Source organism: Protobothrops mucrosquamatus, unplaced genomic scaffold (assembly GCF_001527695.2).
Source record: "Protobothrops mucrosquamatus isolate PMUCROS unplaced genomic scaffold, P.Mucros_1.0 scaffold_65, whole genome shotgun sequence".
In the NCBI taxonomy this organism is placed as follows: domain Eukaryota; kingdom Metazoa; phylum Chordata; class Lepidosauria; order Squamata; family Viperidae; genus Protobothrops; species Protobothrops mucrosquamatus.
Genome location: NW_015386141.1, coordinates 441,552 through 446,442, shown reverse-complemented (window position 1 = coordinate 446,442; position 4,891 = coordinate 441,552).

The following is a 4,891-nucleotide window of genomic DNA, read 5'->3' as shown; positions in this document are numbered from 1 at the left end:
CATAATAAAGTGTCAAATTTGGAGCTTTAAGTCCTCCACGTTCTCTAACATCTTGAATAATCTTAAATTTAACTCTCGCTTTCTTGCCCTCCCAGATGAAGCGATTCAAATCTCTCTGCCATTCTTTCAAGTTAAGTTCATTTTTTAAAATAGGTAACATCTGAAATAGAAAAAGAAACTTAGGTAAAATGTTCATTTTAATAGCCGCAATACGACCCAGCAAAGAAAACTGAAGTTTTTTCCACATTAATAAGTCTTTTTGTACTGATTTCCACAATTTTTCATAATTATTCTGGTAGAGTTTCATATTAGAGGAGGACAAGAAGATTCCCAGATACTTGACTTTGCTAACCACTTCAAAACCTGATATTTGCGTAAGTTGATGTTTATCTTTAGCCATCATATTCTTTGTGAGAATTTTAGTCTTGTTAACATTAATTCTGAATCCAGCCACCTTGCCGTATTGATGCAGCATTTGCAACAAAGATTCCAGTGACTCTGAATATGCAATATTTCATCATTCTTTTTACATCATTTTATTGCAAAACAATATGAGTTCTTCACCCATATATGGCTCACTAATAGGTTAATACAAAGTAGTTCCTACGATAAATTATTTAATTCAAAAACCTATAGTTCATTACAGATCTCTACATTACACCACTATTTGTTCTTCCTGCCTTCTTCATCTCCCTCTGAAGAAGTGATTCAGGTTCGGATTCCTGTAAATGACAGGCCTTTTCAGGCCCTTTTCAAGGTTAGCAAATCCTTATGTGCTCCATACACTCTTAAACTTGTGATTTGCTTCTTACACTGAACTACTATTCCAGAACAAACACAGTATATAGATAGTCTTCAAATTACAACAGTTCATTTAGTGACTGTTCAAAGTTATAACAGCACTAAAAGAAAGTGACTTATCACCATTTTTCACACTTAAAACCTTTGTAGCATCCCTATGATCATGTGATCAAAATTTAGATGGTTGGCAACTGGTTCATGCTTATGACTATTGCTGTTTCTCAAGGTCATGTGATCACCTTTTGCAATCTTGACAACAAAATCAGTGGGGAAGCCAGATTCATTTAACAACCATGTTACCAGCTTATCAACTGCAGTGATTCACTTATCAACTGTGACAAGGTCATAAAATGGGGCAAAATTCACTTAACAAATGTCTCACTTAACAACAGAAATTTTAGGCTCAATTGTGATCATAAGTTGAGAACTACCTGTAATGATAGCTTTTCTCTGCCCTCTCTGTAGCTGTAGAGTAGGCAGCTCTTCACTCTATGAACACCTCTTCATTCTGAGTCCAAAGTTCCCACCCCCTTCTAAAGCAAAGTACTGCAGCATATCACTTCTACTCTCCATCATAGATTTTTAACTGCCAGGCATGTGACTTTGCCTCAGTCCCAAAAGAGGGGCCTATTCCTCTTTAGTTGCTTCATTGATTCTTAATTTTATTTTTTTCACTGCAGGAAGCAGACTGGATAAAATTGGGAGAGGATGTTAAGACAGCTGCCATTTTTAGTTCTCCCCTTTGTTCCCCTGGAAGGAGTGCTGGAAAGCTGAAGGAAGGGAAGGTGAAGATACTCATCGAGCACATTACAAAAAAATGCTTTGGAAAATCTGGACTACAGGATACAAATTTATTTATTTATTTGATTTATATGGCATCCCATCTCAACCAGGGACTCTGGGTGGCATGCATCTTAAATATAAAAATAATTTAAAGCAAAACAGTAGAAAATATATATGGCACCAAGTAACACTATTACTATGGATATTAAATGGGACTCGAGCACACAACTGAGTCTTCACAGCCTTGCAAAAGGCCAAAAGGGTTGGGGTCCTGATACCTGGAAGGTGAATATTTCAGAGGGCAAAGTGTAGGGCAGAGAAGGCACATCTTCTGGTTTCTGCCAATTGACATTCCTTGGCTGACAGGACCTGCAACCTGCCTGAGTAAATTGAACAGGTAAAAAACTGGGAGAAGATGGTCCCTTAGGTAACCCAGCCTCAAGATATGAAGGGCTTTAAATATGATAACCAGCACCTTGAATCGCATGTGTTGAATACCCAATATCCTTTACTACCTGTGCACCAGTTGAAACTTCTGAATGCTTTTCAGGGACAGACCCCATGCAGAACACTTTGTAGTAGTCCAGATAAGAGGTCACAAAGACATGAGTGACTATGAGCAAAGAGATCTTTAAAGGACTGAGTTCCTTCAAAACATTCAGGTACAACAACAGAGGTAGAGGGCTATTTATTCAATTTTTTTGAACTGTGGACTGGGCAGCATACAAAACTAGGAAAAACATTTTAGAATCTGCACGATAATTATCTGTAAAATAATATATACTTGCAGATTAAATTATGGAACATTAAACTTTTTATAAAAGTATTGGATTGTAATAAACACTATAATGTACTATGCAGGCTCAAAATACATTGAATTGATAGGCTGGAATGATACCATTGTATAAATGTGTCAATTTATGGTGTTTTTTCTTTGAAGTGGATTTTAATGCAATTCATTCAAAGAAATAATTTCAGTTGGCAAGTTACTGAGCAAATATTGACTACATCATTTGTATCTATAATGGTGATGACTAGATTCCATTAAACATGGCATGTTTATCATAATGACATTTGCCAAAGTACTTGCAGTTTATAAAGCATGCTATGGTATGTTCCATTTCAGTGTTAACTTTCTGATTATTTATAAGAACACATTTTATTTGGACTGATTGCTTAACTAATGCCTATAGATCTTTCCAGTGTTTGTTTTACATCCTCCCTAATGTAGAATTCTTAGCAACCATTCATAATCAAAAGAATCAACCAAAACCAACATCTTATTTAGGATTCTATACAACTCTATCACTATGGGGATCCTTGTGGTGTGCAAGAAAACACAAAGTATCCATGCCAGTGTACCTTTTCCTAGGATCTACATGAAACCTCTTCAAAATCTTGCACTGAATGATAAGAATTAAATGTAACTTTTCCATATAATGTTCCAGAATGATTCAAAATATAATGCTATGTGACCTTACATTATTGGGTAAATGGAAGAAGTTCAGGTTAGACAATGGACCACTTCCTTTGGGTGCTACCAAAGCTTGTGGTTTCTGTGTTGTGCACATGGGAAGATCATGCAAATGTTATTGCTGACATGCAAAGTGTAGATCATGCATACTGGAGCCAGAAAAAAAATAAGAGAAGACTTCTCTAAAATTAGCATTAGTTTTTAATTTCCTCATTGCTGTTTTGATGAAATGTCACTGCACATAATGGGGAAGCAACTGAGCTGGTAAAGTCAAGCATCTGTTCTCCCTTGTTTATATTCTTAGAACAGCAGGGCATGGTGTGAATATTTTGGTGCACTATGTGCGTCAGTGTTTCTTGGGGCGCTGCATGTACTGAAGATTGAAATCTGAGGCAGCAGCTGCAAAAACCAAAGGAAGATGCTGATAAACCCTTGATAGGGCGATTTCTGAACTAATGTGTTATTTTAATATTGGCAGTTAAATATCAACTGATGCTGAGATATAAGATATGGCAATACAGTAGAAATTCCAGTATATTTAGAAAGCACCAGGTTGGAGAAGAAGTTTGCTTTACGGAATTATTTTTAGCTCAGCATGGTTTAAAATTCAGTGAATGTTAATAAAGAGGCAATTAAATGAACGAATAATTTTAAATTAGTATTCTGTGTGACTGCTTAGACTAATGAAGGCATCGCTGCTGTTTTTAACATTAACTGTTAGATGGCATATTGATACCATTCTGAATAACTTTTGATTTTTGTTTTGTCCACTGGTCAAAAGCAGTTTTTGTAATGTCTATTTCTGAGACTGGTAGTGTCAGCAGCATTCATTTATGCTGGAAATGTGTATTTTATTCTTTATTAGACTGTCAGTTTCAAGTGTAGATTTTTGATGTAAAAGGTGGTATTGATGTCTGTCCCAGGAAATGCACAACTATAATTTTATCAGTAAGAAAAAAGAGCGAATGGGACAACAGAATTCTTGTGGAAAATGAAAGGACTTTTACGAATTCCAGAGGGTTTTAGCAGAGAGATTTATTGCGCAGGTTCAGAAGCAATAGAGACAAGCAATTCTGAACCCTGAGGGCGGGTTCAAACTTCAGTTTTATACTTTCCTTTTCTCAGGAACAAAGGACTACACATTGAAATACACATTGTAATACATTAGGTTCGTTTCTCGCGGGTATACAATGGAGGGTTTGCTACATACATTGTATCCATGTGCAATGTGCATTAGGTTAGTCACATATTACTGACACAGAATTTTCCTAGTGATTATGCATTATTCCTGACACATCATTATTCTAGTAATTATGCACACAAATCATTATTTTAGTAATTGTTCATTATTCCACATTATTTCCCCCTTTGGAAGTTTTCTCGCTTAAACTTCCATTATTCGTCCTCCAATTCAGGATCTTTAGAGGGCAACATTTTATATTCCCATAAAGCTAACGTTTCGTGTTTTGCAGTTAATTGGGCTGTACTTTCTGAGATTCTTCGAATCATTGCTATAACACAGGGGAGTAAGCAGGGAATCAAAATACATCCTAGAATTAACAAGACTGCTATAACTATGATGGTTTGTAGGCCTGGTAACTTTGGCCACCATCCTGAAAATATGTCTTCCAAATTAAATCCTTTCCAGGTTTGTACCGGAACGTGAGCTAGTTTGACCATTCTGTCTGTTATGTCTTTCAGCACTTTTCCACTTTCATCTATTTCGATGCAACAGTTTGTTAGGTTGAATTTTCCACATACCCCTCCTTCTTTGGCCAACAGATAATCCAAGGCTAACCTATTTTGCATAATATATGTCCTGGATTTCACATT